The sequence below is a fragment of the Pelodiscus sinensis genome, chromosome 4, assembly GCF_049634645.1.
Source record: "Pelodiscus sinensis isolate JC-2024 chromosome 4, ASM4963464v1, whole genome shotgun sequence".
Lineage (NCBI taxonomy): Eukaryota > Metazoa > Chordata > Testudines > Trionychidae > Pelodiscus > Pelodiscus sinensis.
Window position 1 is genome coordinate 17296365 of NC_134714.1, and position 25783 is coordinate 17322147.

At 43.5% G+C, this 25783-nt stretch overlaps 1 long non-coding RNA gene across 2 annotated transcripts in view; it reads left to right on the forward strand.

Annotated features, from left to right (window-relative positions):
• Positions 1 to 25783, forward strand: part of LOC142829067 (uncharacterized) — a 160556-nt gene that overhangs the window by 117668 nt on the left and 17105 nt on the right. Inside the window, exons 1-2 of one of the 2 annotated variants that reach the window (XR_012903277.1) lie at positions 9365 to 9704; positions 23920 to 24029. This is a non-coding gene — a long non-coding RNA (uncharacterized LOC142829067). Of the gene's footprint in view, positions 1 to 9364; positions 9705 to 23919; positions 24030 to 25783 lie in introns of those variants that run through there. The other variant, XR_012903276.1, reaches the window with a different exon arrangement.

Here is a 25783-nt window from a genome sequence, read left to right on the forward strand (position 1 = left end):
GTTAACTGCCTCTTTTCTAAGCTGAATAGTCTTCGTCTTGTTAGTTTCTCCTTACATGGAAGCTGGCCCATACTTCCATTTTTTGTTACCATTCTCTGTATGTTTTCCAGTTCTTATATCTTTTTCAAGATGGGGCAATCAGAACCAGTAGTCAAGGTGTGGGCATACTATGGACTTGTTTGGTAGAATTTTGATATTTTCTTGTTGTCTATTCTTTTCCTAAAGGTTCCTAACATTGTTAGCTTTTTTATTATTATTATTTATTGTTTCTACTAGATCAAGTAGATGTTTTCAGAGAACTATCCATGATGCCTCCAAGAACTCTTTCTTGAATAGTAACAGCAAAGTTAGACTCCATCATTTTGTATTCATCGTTTCTATGTATGATGCATAGTAAGCAGGGGTGAACACACCTCTGTTTTGGATAGTAGGGAATTTAGGTAACTGAGGCTGCTCTGTATTCAGGTGTTCATCTATTGCTGCCAACTGTCATATAATTCAAAAGCTGCAAATCTCATGCAGAACTGAGCACTTCAATAGACCTGTGATCTATCAGCCTTCAGTGACTTGTTTACGCCTCGCTCTCAGGCACACAATTAAACACCTCAGGAAGGTCAAACTGCAAGTCCAGACTTGCTCTGGCTAACACCCGCTGCTATAAAACCTGGATCTTTGGCTAATAAACTAAGACACTCTGTACCTGCGCATTAATTGGCTGCAGAGATTGGATCTCTCATCTGAAATGCAGACACTATTTTTCACTTGGATTGCTCTTTGGCCAATTAGCAAGTTTCCTAATGGGATGTCAAGTTATGTTCTGTTTTGTTTGTACAGAACTTCAATATCAAAATGCTGGCTCTGGAATCAGGTGAAACTGGGCACCCTCCCATTTCCAGAACTTTCTCTTTTTTTTTTTTTTTTTTTGTCTTTTTTTGTTTGGTTGGTTTTTTTGAGGCAGGGGACAACAAAGTAAGTCTGTCTCCTCCCACTCTGAATCGAACACATCAGGACAGACTTCCCCCCATGGTGAAAAAGAGATCAGTTCACAAGTTGGGGTAGAGAAAGGCTTTACCTTTTGGGGAAGGGGCAGACTTTTGTTGAGGGCAAACTTCCCTGGAGCAAGTTTGCATTAGGATCACTTCCAGTCAGGTTGACGTCACCCTCTTCTGGTAACATCTCAATGGAAGGGCATATTCGGTTTGGCCTCTGCTAGAGTTTCATGCATGCAAACCTGAGGAAGGGAACCCCCTGATGTTACCCACACACATTTCTCTATCCCTTCCACACTGTAGGGAAACACACCTTTACCCAGTTCCTAGGGCTCAAGGTGCAACCCTGTTAATTTACACACCCACCCTTACCCAATTCTTAGGGCTCAGGGTGCATCTTTCTGCAGGTTTTGCAGAATCTTTAGCCACTGAAAGAGCCTCAAACAGTAATATCCTTATCCTCTATTTATTGACAATTCCCAAACAAGTAGAATACACATGCTAAGCACACAGTGTCATGCTCACCAATCCGGGTACAGGCAGACTTCCCCTGTTGGCCAGGCAATATGTGTCTCTCTGGTCTTAGGCTGTCTCTCGCAGGAGAGTTCTTCTTTTCCAGGTCTTCCCCCTTCTCTTGGTGTTGCTGGTATTCTTCCAGCCTTTTCTTCCTTCCTTCTGCTTCTGTTACTTCCGATCTTCTTCCTCATGGTCTCCCTCTTGGACCCCAGTTTATATAATGAAACCTGAGTCCTACTTAGCTATACCGTAACCAATTATTTTAGTATAATTTTACTAACCAATCATAGCAACATTACCTAACCAATCATACCCCGCCACCTTAATTGATTTACATCTAGCAAAATTAATTATACAGCAGACAGAAACAGTTACAAGCCAGACAGAGATCACACAATCAATCAATAGGGAAGTGTAATGACAATGATCATAGAATGAGGATTCCACAACATTCTCTATTGATAAGAAGTTTCTTGCCAGACAGAATGGTGTTACTTAAGTTTTCTTTACCCATCTGGAGATCTGTTTCTTTATTTGGTGACAGTGGGGGAGCTATCAGGACAAAGTTCCTTCCTCACAGCTTTTTTTAATACAATTTAGATGGAATGTGAGTATGTAACACCAGACCTTACAGCTAATGGCTGCTGCTCTTCAGTCTGGCTGCAGAAGAAGGCTTTGGTTCAGGTTTAGAATAGGCCTTCCAACATGGCTACAGAAAAAACCATATTGTTACACTGATAGGAACCAGAGGTGCGGGAACTAGAGGTGTGGAGGGTAATGCAGCACCCCCAGGTTCTCAGCCCAGTGCCCAGGGTCCAGGCAGCTCCCCCACATGCTGTGGGCTCTGCTGCTGGCTCCATGCTTCTAGCAAACGTGTTGTAGTGACGCTAGTACATCTTGTGAGGGATGTGGGCATGGCTAGATATGAAATAGGGCAGAACCACGGTTCTGGGTCCTTCATGGAGGCTGCTGTAAATTATGCCAGGAACCCACAGTCTGAGGATCAGTGAAGGGCTCAGTCCTACATTGAGAACAATTCCACTGGAATGAAGAACCTAAATTTATCTTAGATAGTGGATCTTGCAGTCAATGGAAAGACTCCCAGAACTCTCAATGGGTTTTGTACTCAGTCCAGTCTGTGGAAATGGTACCTAAAAGAGGAGCATCCAAACCTACAACTTGCAATTATTGGACACCTGCAAGTGTGGCAAGATCATCTACAGAAACACATTTATATACAAATGTGTTTCCTGGTTCAGATTACTGTTGCTGGACTTGCCCACTTAATGATGAAAGCAAGGCATGTAAAGCAGGGCATCTTTTGGCAGAGGAAAGAGTAGCTTTCATTTGAAATGCCCAAGAACAAGGAAATTGTTACTCTAGAGAAACTGGCTACTTACCCTTCTCTTAAACTTATTCCTCCTCTACGGACAAGGTGTGAGGTGTGCTCTTTAAACAGGAGTAGGAATGAATTCTCTTCTCCGTTCTGAAAGTCAGCTCCTTCCTTGTATTAATGAGTTGTGAGTTTCTCCATCCCTTGATGATGACTTGAGAAGTGGCTTGAAAATCTCATTTAATTTATGTGATGAGAACCCATTGGACGCATCATGTTGCATATTAGAGGCTGATGACTGGAAGAAATTAAATAAGGTTTTGTCTCATTGCTTCCTTATTGTTAATTGCATGATAGACAATTAATTTCAATGAAGCTGATAGTGTTACCAGATTCTTAATTTATCAAACTGGTGTCCTGTTACTTTGCCATATTGTTTTGAGATGGTGATTGGTTGTATCTATCCCTGATCCCTATGCTTTATTTTTAGTTAATTTCTTCTGCACTCTTCCCTATCTCAACCTGGCACAAAGACCTCACACATACACACTCATACGCACACACACACACACAGGCAGAGACAGAGAGACAGAGAGACAGAGAGAGAACTGGCTCTGCTACTCTTTCTCTGTGTATGCGCCACAAACAGCATTAGCACAGGGAACAGATGGGGGACATGCTGAAGCAAGAGAAGGGATATGGCCAAGCATACCCTGCTACTGCAAGGTCCATGGGCCTGTAGCAACCAGCTTGAAAGTTACAGCTTCCCTAATTGGTGGCAGTCAATCCCCAGCAATACCAGGATCAGGGAGGGGGCAATTCCCCCCTCCCCGCCAAACATTACATCAGCATAGGGATGACTTGCACTTTGTAGACATGAAGACTTAAAAAACACACACACATGTTTAAATGGAGAGCCATCTGGAATCAGTAGTGTCCTCGTAGAAGAATAGTTCCCTCCCTCCATTTTGCTCAAAGTGAATATAGTTTTGTGTGGGTGTTTATTTAAATATTGTTGAGCAAAGTGAAAAAAGGAGGCCAGTTTCAACTAGTCTGCAGTTTCCTTATTTGCAAGACTCCTTACCCTCATGCGTTGCTTTAGGTAATCGTTGACTCTAACCCATCTGCAAATTATGCAAAACATTTCTAGCAATGAAAAAAATGGCAAAATGTCTAAAAGGTACCACATTTGTCAGCAACTTGTAATGGCCTTTTGTGCCTCATAGTGCAGAATAAGAGTCAGGCTCATGATTTCCAGAAAAGGGTTCCCCCAATTTCTGAGAGAACTCACAATCAGTGTTATGTAATGACATGCTGCTGGGCTGAGACTGTTCCTAAAGGGTTCGGTGCAGAAATGAAATCCTAAGGTAAAGCACATCGTGAGTGGGCATAAAAGCAGCAGGAAACTGGAGGAACATCCTGAAGAAATAGTAGTCCCAGAAAAAACATGAAGTTAAGAGATGGATGGAACACTTGGATCAGAAGAGACAAATAAAGGTGGAAAACTAGAGTGCTCCATAAAGCAAAACATGTGGTTACACTTCTCTCACTTCACTTGTAAGAATATTTATTGAATGACCATGCTGCTTATTTAATGTTGATTGTTTCAATACCTGGCAAAGTGGGTCATAAAAACACAGAAAGAGTGATAAAAACATTACAATTGTCTCCAGTAGGTTCCATTACTGAAAATGTCTGAAATGGTTTTACATGCATAGTTCTGTGAATTTGTCCATCCACTTTCCTTTAGTTATTTAGTTATGGTTAATATGCCTGAGCAGACTCAAACCACAGTGAAACAAGGAAATATAGGGCATGAAGACACAGGGAAAGGTCTCTTTCTAGAACTTGGCTTTAAAACAAAAAGATCTTCCAATCACCCCACAGTCCAATCTTTATGAAGAAATTGGAAAGTACTGAAGATGAACCACTGTATGGTGCATTGAGATTCAGGAGTACATTTTAAAGGTGCTCTGTGTGAGGCTTCTTTAGCTAAATGACATTTGAAAAATTGTTTAATTGGTCTATCGTGGTATCGCTCAGATGTTGCAAAATCTCAACATGAAGTTGAGTCAGCACCCAATAGCCAGAACTTTGAATGCACTTCCATTTTGATATGTGTTAAGGATTTTAATGATTTATTCCTTGTGATAAAAACAGGGAACGGCTCTGATTGGTAGAATCTTTCAAAATAGAAGAAAGTTAGGGACAACCAATTGTAAATGGATCTTCTTAGTCTCCACAATTGCTACTTGTTATAGTATTTCTTACCATGAATAGATCTAGTATTAAGCACTGTATGCAGTAGTTAGCCTTTGTATTTTTAGATCCTGGGGTGTTAGTGCTCAAAAGTCTATGATCTCCCTGCTCATTTCTGCTACTTTCTGCTCTAATATCAGGCCAGAAATTCCCAGGAGATCAACTTTTCTCAGTGTTTTGTCCCCTGTGCTTCTGGTCTTAGATGGAGCCCAGCCCAGAAAAACAAGGCATGGGTACGTGAAAAGTTGTAGAAAGAAACATAATCAGACTTATTCATATATCAGAATTGGTTGTCTCAGGTTAAGATTGAGTTTAGAGTCATGACTGAGGTCAGTCTGTAGTTTATCCAAACCAGTTCAGCCATCTCTTTTACCAATTCTTTTGTTCAGTCCCTTTCTCTCTTGGTCCCATTCCAAAATTAGCAGAAATGCTGGTTAAAAAGCTAATTGAATGCATGTTATGGATCTGTAACATCAACTCTGCTCCTTTGACTATCTTCTCCCTTCCTTATCACATACGTAGACAGCATACAAGCACCACAGAGGGATGGAATCATAGAATATTTGATCTAGACAGGACCTCGAGAGGTCATCAAGTCCAGTTTCCTGCCCTCAAGGCAGGATCAAGCACCATCTAGATCATCCCTGATAGATGTCTATCCAACCAGCTCTTAAATATCTCCAGTGTTTGAAATTCCACACCCTCCCTAGGCCATTTATTCCAGTGTTTAACCACCCAGAAAGTTAGGAAGATAGGAATGGACCCAAAGTCAGCATGACTTTTCAGTAAGGGTATGTCTACACTTGCACCCTAGTTCAAACAAGGGATGCAAATGTAGGCATTCGAAATAGTCAATGAAGCTGGGATTTAAATATCCCGCGCTTCATTAGCATGATCTTGCTGGCGCGTTACTTCAATCAACAGCTGTTTCGAAAGTGAAAGTGCACGCCGGGACGCATTAGTTCGAACCAAACCCCTTGGTTCAAACTAACGTTACTCCTCAAAGAATGAGATATTTGAGACTATTTTGAATGCCTACATTTGAATCCCTAGTTCAAACTAGGGTGCAAGTGTAGACATACCCTAAGATACATTGTCTAGAGCAGTGGTCCCCAACGCGGTGACCACGGGTACCATGGCACCCGCCGAGAGATCGGGGCTGGCCCTGCTCTGGGCGTGCGGCACGTGTGCGGCCCTGCCCCCAGGCGCCCGGCAGCCCCAAAAGGTTGGGAACCACTGGTCTAAAGAAGAGAAAGCCCAACCAGCGTGGAGGACATGTGTTTTGTGCACATGCTCTGAGATCCATAGGGGTGGAACAGCAGGTTCCCATGGACCCTGGATTTCATGCAAGTAAAAGCTATTTCTCCTGCTTTCTCATCATGGTTGCTGGCCCCTCCCCCTATATATTTACGTATATACATAATACGTAAAAATACAAATACTATTATGTATTTCTTATTTTATTGTTTTGTTTGTCTTAAGGTTTATATTGCCATCTATCCCTGCAGTATCTGAATGCCTTCCATGTAAAATTAGTAGCAGTAGGGAAGTCCCTAGCAAACTTCATGGAGTCTCTATCATATCTCCCTTTGATTATGTATATAGCTCAACAGGCTTTCCTTGTGTTAGGCACTGTACAATCACAATGGGGAGTCAGCACCTCCCCTGAGGAGTTTACAGTCTAAAAAGTCACAAAGCTGAAGGGAACTGACATACTCAATACCACCACAAAAGCACCCTTCTTTTACCCTCATCTCTCTCTCTTCCACCTGAAAGGCAGAAGTGAGAAATTACATGTTCATTTTCCATTGTATTCCCTAAACAAACACCAAAAACGTGATTGATTTTCCACCCCAGCATTGTCACTTTTGTACAGAACCAGCTCTCCGTGTCCAGGGAAGCTCTGTCCTGACATGATCGCAGAGTAGCTGATTAAGCTTTCAGAAATGTTTTGCAAGGGAGCAGAGTTTACCCCTTGAACAACAACCCTACAACATCATGCAACATTTTATCTTTTCATACGGCAAATGGCAATTTTTAATGGCAGAAGATATGAAGGCAAAAAATGTCTCCCTATTCTCTCTCTCTTTTTCTCTCTCACTCACACATACATACCACTTGCAAAACAGGCAAAAAGCCAAACTCTGATGATTTTTACTTTCTTCGTGTGTGTTTCTTGCACAGCCCCAGAGGAAAAGGAGCTCTTAATCTTAACATCCTGTCCACTTCTGCATACTTTTGAATGCTCGTGTTTAAAAGCTATCTATTTATACATGGGAACAAAGCACATTCCAGTAACCCCTTGTGGAATAACACTGCATGCTGACTGCTAAGCCATAGAAAGGTGAATCAAATATGTGACAGAGGCTTTTTATAGGAATTGAATACCCGCTGTACCCTTTTAAAATTCCCTTTGCTATCACGTCTTTGGAAATATGAAAGGAAAAGCTTTCAACAACCTCATTCCATCAGACTCTAATCTTGATTGTGTTGAGAGTGATAGGGTGTCAGGGAGCTATATCAGTGGAACTAAAGATAAGAAAGCTGTGCATACCATGAACAATTATATCGCTGGAATTATTTTCATGGGCAGATGTAGCAACAATAACAGGGCAGCAATAGCAGTGTGATTCGCTAATTTACCTGCCTGGTATTCTTCCAAAAAGATCAAGTTGCATTTCATTACAGGAAATTAAAGAGAGAAAATTCCTAAGGATGTGAACTGGAATTGAGAACAATCCCTCTGATCTAAAAATCACCCATCTGACAATACAATACAGTGTGCGACTCAGGAGGAGGAGGCTAATTCAAATGATGCTTTTGTGTGTCTCTCAAGTGGGCTGTGGCTGAACATTGGATGTCAAAGCATTCTCTCTAAAGCAAAGAACAGAAGTATCCTATAGCTATGACTTGGATGTTCTAGATATATCTCCTCTTAGAAAATCGTTAGGACAAAAGATTGGTGCCCAAAGTGTAATTCTCCACTTTGCTTTGATATTCTCCCAGCAGCCTTTGTGTTCCCATGAAAGGATATAATGATGGGCCTCTCTTATTCATATTTGGCATATCAGTTTCAAAACTAAGTGAACTGCACTTTTAGTCTTGACAGTAGCTCCTTCCGTTGGACTGCACTGTGAAAACCATTTGCTGGATTCAGAGCTAGTCTGCAACTGCAACTCTATCTACTACTCATCTAGTAGGGTGTTTGCTTTCTAAATAAGTAGGCAATCCGCCCATATCACAGAACACCTTTGTGTTGGGGCATATGCTGACTCTCAGCATTTTATAGGCTTGATAAGGCCTAAAGTCTCTGTGCAAAGCCACATAATGTCACGTTGCGCCCAACAAATACTCACTGCTTTGAACCTTCCATATGTAGGTGTTAGCCCGAAACAGATCTATGATTTTACTGGCCAGAAGATGGGCTGTCTGTAGTATCCTACCCCCTCCACATCTATCATTGGTGTTTAGTGTAGTTGAGACACAGGCAGGTTAGATAAAACAACAAGATCTTTATTGGATAACACAAATAGGCAAGCTAGGACTCCCTGCAACATAACAATAGTGGCTCGGATGATAGCACAGATATTACCATAGGACAGGGCTACTCAATATGCGGCCCGTGGGCCACATGCAGACTACAGGCCACAAGTAGCCTGCAGGCCGTTTGTTTGCAGCCCACAGTACGGTTTGGGTTTACACAGGGCTCAACACGTGGGAGCCAAACCAAAAAAGTAGTTAATATAATGGTCTTCTATTGATATGCGCTTCAGTAGTTAAATTCCTGGACTGTCATTTCTCATTAAAAGTGCTGTCATATGGGTGGAAATTGGGTAAATATTGGATTTCATTAATAGCAGCAGAACAGACTTAAATGGGGCCTGTGTGTTGTGTAGTTTTGCCTTAATCTTTGTATTCATGCCTGTCAGTGTGAAAGAAGCTATTTCCATATATTGCATGTATATGCAACCACACTTAATGTAATGAGGCTTCTCCAGCAGCAAATACAGATGCTGAAATTCTTTGTGCACCGACAGGCTCAACCATAAAGAGTTTGCTTCCCTTGGCAGTCCATGGAGAGCTCCATTTTAGCATTTCTCTACAGCAGGGGTTCTTAACCTTTTTACCTTCATTCCTCCCCTGAAAGCAAACTTCATGTTCACATCCCCCTGGGAGCCATTTTGTGCACACCCTAGCCCCACCCCCTCACCTGACAGGAAGCTAAGGGGAGTGGCTAGGACTATAAGAACTCTGCCAGGGAGCTCAGTCGGGGCCCAGCGTCTGCGGGAAACAGAGGCCTGCCCAGAGCTCCTGGCTGACGAGGCTGAGACCTGGCCCAGGCCTCCCACAGCCGCCTTCCCTCAGGCCAGCGAAGGCTTCCCTGCCTGGGCCGCCGAGGCCTGGCCAAGCCGGCCAGCAGGGCTACCCTCTGATCTAGAGGAACCCAAGGCTCTACTGGTGTCTGGTGATTCGGAAGAACAGCCTGAGCTGAAGGCCCGGCTCGAACCCCAAGGACTGCCTGAACCCTGGGACCCGGTGAATCAGCTAGATGCTGGATGCAGCCGTCCGAGCTAATTCCCAAGTCTGACGGCTGGTGCCGCTGTGGGGTGAGTGAACCCCGTTACAATGCCTAAATGAATAATATGAGCTTTTTACTTTGAACCTTTTCCTAACAAATTTATGTAATATTTGAAGATGAAAGTCGGCAATGCTTGCGTACTATTATTGTAGTGTGTCGTCACATAGGCCTGATTGATTCTCACTGCTATTGTAGTGTGCCGAACTCTATAAGTTAATAAGAAATTAATGTTTATAATTGTAATTCATAATATTAATTATGAAGAAATCTAAACTTTAGAATTTTATCCAGTGAGAAGGCAATTGGGATAAATTTTCTGGGAGGCACCTCACACCTCCCCTGAGGAGGAACACCTCACTGGTTAAGAACCCCTGCTCTACAGCCTCCCCCACCGTTCCACGTAGCAGTGAGGGGCCACATTCTTACTACTTCATGCCAGGGGACAGAAAGGACAAACACAGTCTACATATACTGAAATAGACATGGATGTTCTTGCCCCTTGTGCAGTTCTGTTAATTCATAGCAGAGTATCTTTCAGAAGTTGTTTTACACTGTACTTTGTTTTTATGCACCGGCTTTGGTATAGAGTAAAAAAAAAACTTTTTTTATGACTTCACAACAAAGGCAGCGGAATGTTTAGCGCAACTTCTTGCTGTTGTATAGGACAACAGAATTCATAGGATCAGTAACAAACACAATGTGGTTATAAAGGTTACAGCAAGCACTGCAAAATTAATAGATGCTTTAGCACACAAGATTGTATTTATACATGTAACACCAAGTGCCACAAAATTCTTCACAGACCCCAAAACTTGAAGGCCAGACAAAGTACTGACCACTACACCATGTTACTGTGGGTGACTGTCAGTGCTCTTTTCAAAGCTTCTCTTGGATGTGTACCTCTGTGTTGTACTCTTTTCAGAGCCCTTATTTCAGGCTGCTTAACTCAGCTCCACAGCCTGGCACCGATTTTCCTGTTTGCCTCACAGATATTATGCAGAATACAGCAGGCAGATATAAACATTGGGATATTTTTCTGGTTGACCTCCAATCTGGGGAGTAAACAATGCCCCTTTGTCTACCAAAACCACATTCACTCTCTTGCACCTACTGATCTTGTAGCTGAATCTTTCTTTTGTGCTGTCAAGGTAGCTATTGTACAGCTTCATGAGTCAGGGAAGTAAAGGGCAGGCAGAGTTCCCCAGGATCACTATAGGCCTTTCAGTATTGCCTACCCACAGTGCACTGCACTGTACATTGCCACAAGCACTCCTGGTAAGCATGCAAAGCATCAACCTGAAGACCCAGGTGTGCATGCAGAAGAGCAATGCACTAGCCATGGCAGCCTTATGCCAATGTAACTTGCATCAAGCAAAGTTTGAGGTAAAGTGGCGGCCTCCAGGTGAGTTTTTGTGATGTGCCTCATCAAGCCACCTTTAGTGCCTTCCCCATCCTGGGCTCTTCTGTGGGCTGAAGTTCCCCCTTTCCACTTTAACTTACATAAGCCTGGACTCTCTATAGCCAGACTCTGCACAGAATTTCTGCAGTGTGACCATCCTGCCTTGGTATTACCCTCAAGGAGGCAGATCTATGTCTGTCTTCTGCAGTGCCTGCACTGGGCAATCCACCCCCACCTAGATAATAGGCTTTCAGCTGCTCTAGCTTTTTCATTTGGTATACTGGGGGTGGTAGGTGAGGGTCTCACACTCGGTTCATACTGACAGAAGTTCTTATCTTTACCGTGGTTTCTGTAGAATGACAATATCCGTATATAATTCAATTTAATGTCTTAGCTGCACCTTTTTCTGTATCTCGTTGTAATGAGGTTATGATACCCACGAGTTGTTTCAGAAAGCCTTGCCAAGAGAGAAAGTAGTCCAACTTAACCCAGTTTACTGGGTTTCCATAACAACATGACTCAGCTATTTATATAGTTACAGAATATTATTTGCTTTTCATCCTTTTTAGAAATTTTTGTTGCCATATCAACCTAAACCTTCCTGAATAGACTATAGTTTTCCACCATTCAGTTTCCTCCATTGCTCCAAAATTAACTTTCCTCTGAATTAATTAAATTTGCCCCTGTACAAAAGGCTGGCATGAGGCCCAGATGTTACTTAGGGCCCATTAAAGCCCTACTTTGAGTGGGCATTAAGTGGTACATAGGCCTTGTGCACACAGGTGAAATCCACAGACTATGACACAAACAAGAGTCAAGATACCTTGGACAAAAGGCTGTGAAAATATCAACAGATTATTCACCTGCTTTTGGAAGGTGGACTTATCAAAAGGAGTTGGCTGGTACTTAAACTCCAAATCTTTGTCTTATGAGTCAGGATGGGGAGTTAGTGGTGTTGGGGAGGGGAGAGCAGAGCTGGGGCACAGTAGGGAAACGTAGCAGAGGGAGAGAGGGAGAACTTCCCCTGAAGAAATGACTCTGCTCCGAACAGCAGGCAAAGGGCTCTGTGTCTGTGCACGCTCTTCTGGTATTCCTAATGCACAACACAGGTTTCTCTTCATCTTGAGAAGAAGTCACCATGGCTTGGTTAAGACGACTCAATGTCCTAAGCTCATTACAACAAAGGGCATTCTGATGGCTTCACCTCTGGGATGTAGCAAGCTCCCACTAAATAGGGTTGACAACCATCCCTTATTTCAAGGGTTGGCCCTTCTTTTTGAATCTTTATACAACAAGATTGGGAGTTGCTGAGTGTTGCACAAAGCAGCGAGAAATACCTGTGTTGAACACAGGTGAGTACAGCTTATTATTAATAATCATGATAATATCTGGAGAAGGGGTGGAGGGCAGGGTGCTAAGAAAACAGCCCCTTTATTTTTAAATACAATATTGGCAAGCCTACTGCTGAATTCCAGTGGTGGGGCTTCTCCCTTCTTAGTCAGAGTCCGTCGTATGGGATGTGGAAAACAAAGTCCTTTCCCATAAGGAGCAGCAAGAGTTCCACTCTTCCCTCTGGAGAGGGAAGGGCAGCAGTGGGGTGGTGAAGAGTAGGCATCTCCACACTTATCCCATCAATATGTAATGAATGGTGCTCCAAGCACACTGCACTCTTCCCCTCCTACTCCCCCCTTGAGCCTCTCTTGAAGAGGTGTGGTGGGCTCCACAGAGCAGTGAATCTTGGAGTCAATACCCCATTGAGAGGCACAGCACAGTTCCTCTGAACTCTTGTTTCTGGCTCTCTGCAGATTTAAGCAGGTTTCACTGCATCAGTTACACTCAGCTCAGGTTTTTGGACTTTTCTTTGTAAGCACAAGGGTTTTATTTTGGATGAAAGCCAAAATACTGATGTAATCACATAAAAGTTGAGACCTTAGACATGAGCCTACCTTGCCTATGAATTATTCCACCATTGGCTGTTGGAGTGGCTTGTTAATAACTAAAATCATCTTAAAGGGGAACAAAATTGAAGTTATAGGAGAAAAAGTTTGTGAAATTAAAGTAATTTTGGAAACCACAAAAAATTACAAGTGAAGTTGCAAAAAGGCCACTTTCTCTGACATTGATATGCATTTCGATTTTGTTTCTTCCCATGCTGCCCTGATTTAAAGCCACTGAAGTTAAAGGGAATTTTTGCATTTTGAAAGTGCATTTTGCACTCACTTAAAAAAAATGATTTTCTTTCTGTTGGGCAGGAGCAGAATTTGAAGCCTGGCAGGTCAGGAGAAATTGGTGACATAGAACTTGGGTGTTTTCTTCATGTGACTTGTTTATTTGCACTGTCCATGCCAGTCCTTGAACAGAGACTATCATCAACAATGTGCAGGCAATCCCCTTAGGCAGTAACTGTCCCACACATTTACTTTAGTTAAAGAGATTAAAACAAGGAGCAAAACTCTCCTGTGTGAAACCCCTCCTTCCAAAGAGAAGCTACGAAACCATACTAACAACACCCCAACCTTTCTTCAAAGACTGAATCCAGCTTGTATGTCAAATATAAGTTTATAACCTGTAACAGCACCATCTTGTGACTCTCACCATAATCTCACTCTGTCTCTCACACTCACACATGTCAAAACGAGCTCCTTGCTCCCCACCGCTTGTTCTTGGAATGAAATTGGTCTTAAACTCCAGTATCTGCCTTCCTGCCAGCATGCCAAAATAACCCTCAGTTTACGTTCATATAGAAGTGATATTTTAATGAGTTGGGCTTTCTGTCTGTTTTAATGCTGTGCCACACTCTCTTGTTTGGGTCCAAGCTCTCATAAGCCAGACAGCTTCTCCCTCTTTGATGGTAAAGCATTTTCACTACTCAATGACCATCCTTTCTTCACCTGCCCTTGTCCCAGCTTGGCTCAGTTCCCACGCTGACTACAAACACCTCTCTTCTGACCGTTCTTGCTTTCCCCCCCTCCTGTCACCCTTTTTCTGTTCCAGTTCAGATCCCTGCAGCTCAGACATCTGACTCCTCCAGCCTTCCTTTCTCTTCCATGACTCAAGGCAGTGGCATAGCAAGAGAGGGGCAAGGGAAGTTGCCCAGTGGCACCAATTTAGTCCCCTTCTGCTCCTCATAATCCCTCAGCTCACCTGCTCCTCCTCTGTCTGCTGCCGGCAGCTGAAGCCTCCTCCCCACCTCTCTTCCCCCAGCCTGACCCTCCTCCATCTCCACTGGCAGGTTAGTGTGTGCAGGAGCCCGACCCCAAACTGGAGGGGGCTGGGGAAGATGTGGTATAAGCTCTGCCACTCCTCCCAGGTTCGGGCTCAGCTGGGTGCCAGCTTTGGGTCCCATCATGCAGCAGCGGCAGGGGGTGCAAATTTTTCCTTTGCTCCTGGGGCATAACACCCTCGCTACGCCTCTGACTCAAAGAGCTCCTAGGTATAGCTAAATAGGTTCAACCTGTGTTCCTTGTAAAAGCTGAGCACTTGGGTGGCTGCCCAGGAGACATTCAAATGCTGCCCAACTAATTAGCAGAGCGCCCTCAATGCCCACAGCAGTCAGGATGTGTTTCTACTAGTGGTGCATGTGCACACATGCCTCAGTGCATATAACATTTATTCCACACATGGATGGAAAAAATTAGAGAGAACACTGGTCTCAACCTATTTCTAATAGTGAATTCTCTTTCTCTTGCTTACAGTGTGACACCGGTGCCATTCATTGGCTCTCTTCCCCAACCTGCAGACAATCCCCAGTGGGAGAAGAGTTTTTAATCTCCGTATTGAATGGCATCCAGGCTTCATCTGTGCCTTTCCAAATAATCCAGGACTTCCTAAAGAAGTACTGACTACTGTCCCTGGGCAGAAATTGCATCACCCTTTGTTCCACTTAGAGCTGTCCTTTTTTTTTTACTAGCTTCCACTATCGGTGACCTCAGAAAAGCCGAGACTATGGGCCACTTTTTACCATAAATCACAAAATGGCACCTTTTAAAACAGTAACAGGAGTGGCTGCCCCTGCACCTAACTTTTTTTCCTCCACCACTAAAAAAAACAAAACAAAAAAACACATTGAACATTGAGCTGTGGCTTGGTACAGCATAATGTGATCCATTCCATTTATTTTATAGCACTTTATTGCCTTCCTCAGTTGTCTCACAATGCAGACTTCAGGCAGAGTGGAGCCATGTTACTTAGCAACTTGCAATACACACGATAAAATTAACCCAAACAGTTTTGTTTATTAACTGCTTAATAAGGAACAAACAAAACAGCAACCAGAGAATTTCAAGGCAAGAAGACTTTCCATTTTTGTCATGTTACGAACACTACAAAGAACAATGCTAACTTATCTTGTGGCGATCTAGGGATTTTCTAGCTTTTTTTAGAAGGCCCTCTTTTGCAGCTACAATGTCTTTTCCCCACCCACCCTCCTGAAGTTTTGTGTAGTTCCATGTAACAATTTTCTTCTGTATTTTGTGCATATCTGGAATCGAGATGGCTACTACTTCCCCTAACAAATGCAGTTTTTCTAGAATAATGTCGTTAGCAGTGTGACAGGCTATTTGTATCTTTGTAATTGAGCTCAATGGAGCTCCAGAAACTGAGATGAAGTGCGACTGCACAACACAGAGCTGGATTCAGATGTCAAGTTCCTGAAGCTACACTGTTTGGACCAGAGATTGCGGCAGAGGTGAAATAAGGGGGTGCGTCCTGGTGCACAGCTCTAGCAGGAACATGCTGAGCTGCAGGGAGCCATTTAAAGAGCTGGCAGGGACCTGGATTGCAATAGGACAGTATCTGTAAGAAATTTAAATTCCTTTCACCTCTGGATTGCAGTATGGGCCCATCTCTATTCAAGAGCTAAAATGCACTAACAGAAAAAGAAGCCCCCCTAGAAGATTTAAATTGTGGACAGTAGAACCTGTAACCCCTGCACCTACTGGGTGTGGTTCACTGTCCCGTGTAGTGGCACTTAGACCACTTACAGAACGAATGACTTTGTTCTACGCTTTAGCTGAAAACCAGCTGACTTTTACCTCAAGTGGTAGAGGCTCATGCACTAAGCTCCAGAGATTCCAGGGTCAGTTCCACCTGTTGGTGGTACGTACACACCTGTACAGCCCACAGTTTGCAACAGAAAAATAAAAAGGGGTCCATTTACTAGCACTATCTCTGTATAGGTGAATGCTAAAGGGCCTTGTAATTCTGGAGATGTGGGTTCTAGTCCTATCTTGTACAAATTGTTGGGGGGCAGGAGTTTTTAAAGCTCAGCACCCCAATTCACACTGCCCTTGAAAGCATGGCCCTTAGTATTGTTGTGCCTCAGTTCCCCATCCATAAAATATGAATAATAGAGCCCTGCTGGGGGGGGGGGGTTGAGGAGAAGTGTAACTCGTGCATGGGGGGCTCTAGGTACTGTAGCAACACAAGCCATGTAGGTACCTCCAGAAATAGCCTGAGATGTCTAGTGTGCAATAGATTGGATGATTTATATCAGTTCTCTAATATTAAATGACAGACGTTTACTTTCTGGAACTCCTTTTGACTGGAGCATGGTAGTTTTAGAAATGTGGGTAACATTGCAGAGGTTAGCAAAAGGAAGGGAACACATTGCCTCACTCTTTCAAGAAGCCTTGATGAAAGGTTTCTGCCAAGAATTCCAGCCTTAGGAGTGACTCCTGTGAGATTATTTCCAGATATGAAACCCTTTTCCTGCTGTTACGCTGAGCCCTCCCTGGCCAGCACTTCGTGGTGACTGCTGATAATGAAAGAGCAAAGGCCTCCCTCCCAGACATTCACTGGAACAGCTGATCGCGGCAGCCTTTTCCGGCTTTTATGGAGAAGAATGAGTTACTTGTGTGTTTGTGTGAGAAAATATTTAGACGCAAGATATGGCAGCCATAGGTTTTTATGGAAGCAGAATGCAGATCCTTATCAGAGTTCGTTTATTTCACATGAAATGACAAAATAATTCCTTGGAAACTTATTCTTGACAGTCCCAAAGACCAGCATGCATGCTATTGAATGTAGATTAAGGTGAGGCTGCACCAGGCACGTACGGAAGGGGTCATGTTCTGTTCCATGCCAGACAGACTCAGAGTTGGAAAGAATGAAAGGGAGACATAAGCAGGTCAAAAGGAGAAGGCAAGAGAACTGAAGCCCTGATTCCACAACTGGATCAATGTGGGTTGACTCCCTCTGATCGGGCTCTGCATAGATTCAGTTGTAGGAATCCCGTGTGAAATTGTCCGAAGTTGCTCTGTCTTAATATAAACTTTTATCTGTGTCAAAAAACAACCTAAAGCAAAAACATAGAATCCTCACTTAGAACAGGACAAGACTTATTATCTGTAACCAATGCATCCTCCTGCCATGGCAAGATTTTTTCCTTCGTACATTTTCTAGCACTTTGACCTAACGGTGGGGTTTCCCTTGAGAGGCTGTTCAGCAGGTGAGTAAATCTCTCTGCTGGGCAGTTTTACATAATAGGAAGCCTAAATGTCCCTTCCTAACTGTCATCTCATCACACCCTAAAGAGCCCCTTTTTGCTTTATTCTCCAAGTACTTGGAGATTTATCCTGGCTTAGTCTTTGCCCAGCCAAGTTGGCTATAGGTCTTACTCTGAGTTGTCCGATGGATGGTATGGTCCCCAGGTACACATTAGAGCACCTTTGGAGCTCTTGGAAGGGTATGTCTGCAGTGGAGCTATAGGGCTAGTGTCTAGCTTGGGAATAAACAGATATGCAAGCTTAGATAGCGTTAGTGCACTAAAAACAGCAGTGCAACAGCAGTGAGACAGCCTCGCCACCCAGAGTACAATGACCTTAGCTACCGCCTTGGGCCTCTAGTCCATTCCACCACCTGTGCTGCCATAGCTACACTGATTTTTAGCTTGCTCAAAGCAAGTGTGTGTATATCTACCCAACCCAGAAAGTACAGCTCTGGCTCCACTGGAGATGCATCTTGAGCTACACTGTCTAACACTGCCCTCCTGGACCATTCTTCTGCCCCAACCACACCAGCAGCAGTAGAAAAAGCAGAGTAGGATAGGGTAGACCTGGGTTCATTTCCTGACTCAGCCACAGACCACCTGTGCAACAGTAGGTAAGTCACATAATCCATCTTGTCAAGTATCAGGGGGTAGTCATGTTAGTCTGGATCTGCAAAAGCGACAAGGAGTCCTGTGGCACCTTGGGGTATGTCTACACTAGCTCATTAATTCGAGCTAGGTAGGCAAATGAGGCGACCGGAATTGCAAATGAAGCCTGGGATTTAAATATCCCGGGCTTTATTTGCATGTTCCCGTCTGGTCACCATTTTGAAATTTCACTATGCTGAACTCACTGCCGCGCGGCTACACGCAGCAGTGAGTTCGGGCTAGTGAAATTTCAAAATGGCGACCAGATGGGAACATGCAAATAAAGCCCTGGATATTTAAATCCTGGGCTTCATTTGCAACTCCGGTTGCCTCATTTGTCTACCTAGCTCGAATTAACGAGCTAAGGTAGACATACCCTTATAGACTAAGAGATGTATTGGAGCATAAGCTTTCGTGGACAAAGACCCACTTCTAATATATTATCCATCTTGTGGCTCAGCTCCTCTTTGATAAACTAAGAAAAAAAACCTTTGTTACTAAAGAATGTGTTGCAAGAGAAAAAAAATCCACTAGGACTTGTGAAGCACTTCGATGTGGTAGTGATTAGGGCTAAAGAGTGAGGAGTGAAGCACCAGCTCTGTGCCACTGGAGAATCCCTGGGGTGGGAGGCAGTTACACTGATGTGGGGGCTACTTTGGAGCTGTGTTGAGGCTCAAAGAAGCCACTCCCCAGTGGAGGAGCTAGGGGATGGATAAGGAGTTTTTAGCAAAGAAACAGGGTTTCAAAGCACTTTGGCGTACACATGCAACTGCAATGCTCCCTTGGCTGGGATATCAACTCTTCGGCCTGTGGACCGCAGCCAGAAATGTGACCCGCCCCTTTGAGCTCTGGCTGGCCTGGCTCTGGTAGCACAGCCAACTGCTCAGGTAGCCAGGTGTGGGCCAGCCAGTGCAGCAGCTGTGTGACATAGATATACCAAGTTTTAATGATCATGGGACAATTTCAGTGGAGTAACTTGCACCTACTTCCAGCCTCCTCCGCATGGAAATGACCAACTTAGCCTTCCTTAGACACCCACCCACTTGTCGAATTGTAATCTGAACCCTGGTACACAACACCTCTGAAATTAACTTCCAGGAAATGACAGCAGTTCCTATAGGGTCCAATTGTGTTTAAAAAATGCTTTCTTTTCTTTTGTCATTGGTTCATGCACACTCTGCCTCTTTTCTCCACAAGAGAATTATTGAAAAGCTGATATGGGCAAACCTGATTTCAAGACTTTTATCAGTGCAGGCTTTTTTCTCTCGTGGTCCCCTGAGGTACTCATGTAACTCCATGGGCTGCAGCAAGGTTGCATGGGTCAAAACCAGGCCATGGTTTGAACATTATCTTTGGCAATTTAAGGTCTGCTTATAAAAACCAGGCCCCCCTATTGAAAGTTCAAGCCAGGCTGCTCAAAGTGTCCTTTGGTTGCTTGGCTTAGGCTCCTTTAGCTAGAGACTTCCTGTAAGACAAGTAAAAGAAGCTACTCAATGGTATGTGTTGATGTTCGAGCCATGTTGTTCCCTCTTGCCCTCTGTGCATCCCAGAAAGTTTTAAAAATAAAAACATCCCAAAGCATTAAAAAAAATCTGCCTTGGAGCTGAGTCAACTCTCTTGCCTTTTCCAATACTTTTCTCTTAGTTTTATTGTCCTAGTGTGATGGCATTGGGGTTTTCCCGTTTCCTGCACCCCCGTAATGTCACGGACAGACTCCACCAGCCAGTAGAATAGAGGGTGTTTATTGCTTCTCCAGGATACAGCACAGATGTAATCTGGTTCCAGGGCAGGCCTAGGATGCCTCAGCCCCCCTTGAGATGGGGGAGACTGGGCCCCTAAATTCCAGCCCCTTTCCCTAGGGGCTGTCTCCTCCATGCTCCCAGACAGAAACTAACTCTCTTCCAGCCCTGCCCCCGCAGCCAGTGCCGGCTTTCCACCTTCCTTTGTTTCTCTCCCTGAGGGGTAGCTGGTCAGACAGGTTTGGAGCCCCCTTTGCATAATGACTCATCTCCTGCCCTGCTGGGCCGTGCTACAGACAGCAGCCAGTGGAGGTCACCCACAGCCCACTGCCCAGCATAGAAACCAGCAAGGTACCCCCCACTACGTCACACCTAGTCACACCTCCATTTCATGATCCCTGACACGCCCGCCCGCTCGCCTGCCCGCCTGCACGCATGCCAGAAAAGGAAATTAATTACATGAGGGGAGAGACTGGGAATATTAGACTTTTATCTTGAAAACCAACCCATCACCATCAGCTCCCATGCATGGAAGTGTTGGAAATCTGTCAACCCAAAATCAAGATATTCTGGGGATAGGCAGGAGGGATACAGTCTATCATCTGTATTCTTTCCAAACTTCAACTTTCAGCTTTATAAAATTTATAAGTTGATAATAGGCAATTGATTAGGATTATAATACTTAAAGATGGATCATTCACTTCAGGGAGGAAATCCACAGTGTTGTGAGTCGCAAAGTTCCTTCATCCTCAAAATTTATTGGTTTCAGCCATCATGACCAAATGGGTTACTGGGTTAAGAATCCTGGCCATGAATGTCTTTCCATTGATAGAAACAAAAAGTTACAGGACTCCTCACATTGTCATGACTGTTGCAAACAAAGGATGAACAAGCCAACGCAATATAGATGAGGTTCTGAAACTCCAGCAGATCCTCTGAGAACTTGTAGCTTTGAGAGGCAAAATTTAATTAAGCAGCAATGCGTTATGCTTTTGATATGAGATGGAAATGTTGCTTCAGGCACAAACACGGAAAAAGTGGCTTTTGAATGATTTTTAATTAGACTTCAATAGTGCCTGGAGGGCACATATTTCATTAAAAAACCCTAACTCTATATGATGAAAAACTGAAATTAGATTTTAACATATGCAAATAGCTGGTTCAAAGGCTCTGAACTTGATAAATAAGGAGGGGAGAGGTTATATTCTTGACCTTTCAAGGTTGATTTTTCTTCCATTGATACATTGACCAGTTGTTTGGGTTATTTTTCTTTGCAATAGACATTTAACACTAATGCAGCTGCAGAAGCACATCACACTGAACAGCCACACAAGGTATGGATAGGAAGGATTAGATCCTCAGCTGGTGTAAACTGGTACAACTCCATTGTCTTTACGTGTACTATCTCAGAGCTGACTTGTTTACAATATTTCCAAATTAAGGATCAGATTCTGATACCACTGCTCATGCCAAGAGCCATCTTGCTCCCCAAGATGTCCCGTTGACTTCAGTAGGCTATCTCAGGGTATGTCTACACTACCCCGCTAGTTCGAACTAGCGGGGTAATGTATGCATACCGAACATGCAAATGAAGCCCGGGATTTGAATTTCCCGGGCTTTATTTGCATAAGCCGGCCGGCGCCATTTTTAAATGCCGGCTTGTTCGAACCCCGTGCCGCGCGGCTACACGCGGCACGGGCTAGCTAGTTCGAACTATCTAGCCCGTGCCACGAGGCGTACAGATAGTTCGGAATGGCTAGCTAGTTCGAACTATCTAGTCTGTGCCGCGTGTAGCCGCGCGGCACGGGGTTCGAACAAGCCGGCATTTAAAAATGGCGCCGGCCGGCTTATGCAAATAAAGCCCGGGAAATTCAAATCCCGGGCTTCATTTGCACGTTCGGTATGCATACATTACCCCGCTAGTTCGAACTAGCGGGGTAGTGTAGACATACCCTGTGGGAGTAAAGTACTATTCAACACAAGTAACAGAATAAGAATCTAGCCATAAAGCTGTTAAATTGGCTCAAAGGATTCTGGTGCCAGGACATTTCTAATCTGGGTGGCTCCATAGATATCTGGACCTCAGAGCCCTATTGTGTCTGCAGTGTGTTTGAAAGACACTTTGAAGTCCTCTCCTGATGGATTCTGGAAATTCCACTGAACAAGATCAGGGTTCCAATGGTTGCTGGTGGTGGAAATTTCCCTGATTAGCTGACCGCCTACAAAATATTCTAGCTCTTCTTGAGCAAGTGCAAGTAAATAGCTCCTGTCACTGAGTGGTGTGGCATGTAATATTTATATCCTATAACTGCTGGGATACCTCTGCCTCAATACAATCAACTTTCAACAATAGCCCCACAAATTAAGAGTGTTCCCAATGGATCTTTTGTAACAAGGCTATTCACTTCCCCCACCACTGAAATGTACCCACCTCTAGGGCTCCACATAGCAGCTTTGCAGGTTTAAAGCCTAGACCTGCTTCTCAGACCTTAAAACCACCTGTTCACCACAAGACTTTCTTGAAAGACCAGTGCACCGGGAAATGACCTGCACCAGCCTGATGGTACCAGAACAAATTGCACAGCCCCTGCCTGAGACAGTCTTTCTGGTGCTGCATTTGTTGAGGATTAGGTCTCTGACCTCTTACCTATTTCATCCCTATTAAATTATTTAGGACTGTTCCATAAGGGGCATGACAGAGAAATGTGATATTTGTGGTTTAGGTTGTGGGACAGGGCTTCTAATTTAAAACTAAAAATTGGTGAAGAAATACCACAAGGTTGGCATTCTTTTCTATTGAGCATACAGAGCTGCCTGGTAGGTTTATGTTACATCTCATTAAGTGTGCTCCCTGTGCTGTGTTGAGTGGCCATACTGCAGAGAGAAACACTTGTTAATGCAGTTTACAATGTTGAAACCATAAAACAGCCATTCATATGACCCATGAGTAGGTTAATAATTTATCCCTGGAATTCCCAAAGGTAGAGGAAGCTATGGAGGAGTAAGGGAATAGGCTGGATGAGAGAGCCTTCATAGCTTAGGAGAAGGGCAATCTCTCACGGCTTGGAATAGGAATGTGTCTTCTACATTTAATTTAACCTTGACAAGGTTTTGGACCGGTTCTGAGCAAGGGGTGATTTGTATTCAATAAGAACAGTTTCATCTACTCCTCAAGCACAATTGTTCGAATCGTAGTCAAGACTGATATTGAGAGAAGTGACCCAAAGTCACTACCTCCTCACAATTGTGCAGTGCTCTATGTAAAGTGATTTCAATCCAATTTTAAACTGTCATGTATCCTCCTCATAACTGGCTCTGAAAAGGGAAGGAGATGGGAAACATCTCTTTCACTGGAGGTTTTCAAAAGAGGCCAGGTAGCCATCTATCTGCGATGGGTTAGACACAGCAAATGCTGTATCATGGTGGAGGTTAGGCTACAAGACCCTTGCAGACCCTGTTAACCCTACTATGGTTCTATGACTCTAAGATGAGAAGAGATGTGTGAGCTCTTATTTCCCATTCTGGAAATACCTTATAGCTCTTAATAATGAAATAGTAGGGTGCTAGAGAAATTGTTCAAAAAACCTGAAATCCTAGCCCCATTGAAGTCAATGGAAGGTTTTCCATTGACTTTAGTGGGGCCAGGATGTCACCAATAGTATTTAATAAAGACAGAAGAACAAATCATTTGAAATTTTATAGGAAATAATCTATGGGGGGGGGTCACAAAACTTGTCTTTGTCTACTACGTACTGTAGGATTTTTTCACTGGAATGAAACCACCAAACCTTGGGTTCGGATTTTGTTTGGAGAATCAGTTGCACAAAGCCACTTCTGACTTTTTTTCTGGAATTGGTTCTGCCATCCCTGGATTAAGTCAGTTTGGATTAAAAATCAAAATTTCTGCTAGTGGCTGTGTTTTAATTGTAAAGAGCCTAAATTCTCTCTGCTTATTCCTTGTATTTTCCAGGTACAGCAGGAAGGCTTCCTGCAGCTCTTGTGTACCAGAGAAAGTGACATTGAAAGGAGCAGCATTTGCAAGCCTAGGAGAGCTGGATTATCAAGCCAATCCCTCTAGGGGTATGTCTACACTACAGAGTTTTTTCTTTTTCCGAAAAAACTTCAATTACGTCCACACTGCAATCGTGTTCTTTCAGAAAAAAATTGAAAGAACAGAGTGGTTTTTCTGACATTGGTAACCCTCTTTCTACAAGCCTGAACACCTTTTCCAAAAGGGCTCTTTTGGAAAAAAGGCATGTGTGGATGGGGAAGAGGGAGTTCTTTCGATAGAAGTAGAGGAAAAAGCACAGTTGCCATGGTGTTCACTCCGCCCACAGCTTACATGCGTCCACATTCAGTGTGGACGCTATCTGTCTTTGGCAGTGTGGACGTTCTCTTTCGGAAGATCTTTTCAGAAGATTTTTTCAGAAGATCTCTTCTGGAAAAGCTTCTTCTGAAAGAAGCCTGACGTCTAGACATAGCCTGGGTGGAGAAGGAAGAGAAAATGGGCCAGGGCCAGTTCTGTTTGAGGAAGGGAGAGCAAGCAGGATGGACTGCTAGATGGAAAGTCTTGATGTGGATCCAAATCTTTTGCTGTGTACCTGAGCCTCTCAGTGCTAGTGTGTGCACTGTCCACAATTCCTACCTTTTGATTATCAGGCAAATCTGAGCACAGTATGGAAAACATTTGTGCACTTAGATTATTTCTTGATGGAATGAGAAGAGCTCATTTCTGACTATTACCACGGGTCGCCTGTATGTAGATATATGTCTGGACAGTTTCTGAAGTAGGTGTCCTTTCCTGATAGACATAACAGTTCTTGGAGAGTCATTTTATTTGGTAATTTATTGACTAAGGGATGCTCAAACCAGTCATGGTGTCTGCGTCTTTTTTTAATGAGGTGCTGTTGTTTTTTCACTCTCATTTTCTGGATGGGTTAATTGAGATGCAAGAAGGTCAGATGCCTTTGGCCTAAAGTCCACAGAGCTTTCCAAGTCAGAGTTCTATTTTTTAAACATTAGGCCAAAAGAGACTGAATTGAAGTCAATGAGAAGGCACATGTGCTTAAAGTTAGGCATGTGTTTAAGTACATTGCTGACCTAGTGCCTATTTGAGAGCCTCATTCTTCTCCTTAATATGCTGTTTTAACAATGCAACTCCACTGACTTCAGCCCACGGTCAAACTGTCAGACGCACTGCATATTAAATAAGCTTTGGATGGGTACAAAAAGTTAATCAATAACCACTGTGAGATTTTCTACACTCCCTTTTCCCTTTCCTTCATGAAATAAAAGAAACCTGAGTTGGCTTTTTTAATGGCTCTCAAGACTACAGCTAGCAAAGTAAATATCAGGACTATTGATGTAAAATCCTATTTAATTAATTAACCAGTTAAACGTTAAAGACAGAATCTCATTCATATCCACACTATAATAATCCACCTAACAACAAGAAGGGCCTGATTCTGGTGTCATTTAAATGGGTGTGTGAGTAATAATAGAGTGTTTACATTACAGTAGCACCTGGGGGGGGGTGAAGCTGTCATGGATCAGGGCGCCTTTGTGCTAGATGCTGTAGAAACAGTAAAGCTGTAGTCACAGCAGAGTGTAAAGCCAAAAAAGGGCTGCTTTAAATCAATAGGGTGATGCTGATGTAAATGAGAACTGAATCAGGAATCAGTGGATTTGGTTTTGTCTCTTCTTTCTCTTAATTTTAACAAACACGAGACTATGAAGCTACAAGAGGTGGGAGGGTACATTTCAAAGACCGATTTATGAGCACAATACCATGGACATGACTTAATGAGAGCATCTCCTGTACTTAGAATGGTTAC